This window comes from Alligator sinensis, unplaced genomic scaffold, assembly GCF_000455745.1.
Source record: "Alligator sinensis unplaced genomic scaffold, ASM45574v1 scaffold755_2, whole genome shotgun sequence".
NCBI lineage: Eukaryota > Metazoa > Chordata > Crocodylia > Alligatoridae > Alligator > Alligator sinensis.
Window position 1 is genome coordinate 420929 of NW_005841883.1, and position 480 is coordinate 421408.

A 480-nucleotide genomic window follows, 5' to 3' on the forward strand; every position below is an offset into this window, starting at 1 on the left:
GTTCTCCTGCCTGGCCCAACCCCCCCTGGGCCATGGCTCCTGTGGGCCCAGGCCATGCCCCAGACACCATTTCTGTGCTCCTTTCTCCGATCAATATGGAAAACCCTCTTTGGGGGAGGGCCTTTTGCGGGCCGGCAGTCCCCCCACCAGTGTTCAGGCAAGGTGGTTACCTCCCATCCTTTTCTTTTCCTCTCTACTGATCAATGTGGCAACTGCGGTCACATCGGGGAGGGCCCTTAGCAGGCCGGCGGTCCCCCTGCTGGTGTTCAGGCAAAGCGGCTACCTCCCCTACCCACGTGACCCCCTCTGTTGGAGACGAGTCTCTTCCCCCACCCCGGAGGAGGTTTGGCTGAACCCATGCTGAGAGAGACCGAGCTGCCTTGGGAGCCCTCCCAGAGGTCTGACCACACCAAGAGATGCTGGTGAGAGTCAGCAGGCCCGGCTGGAGGAGCCTGGCACAGATCCACCCCCCCCGCCCCG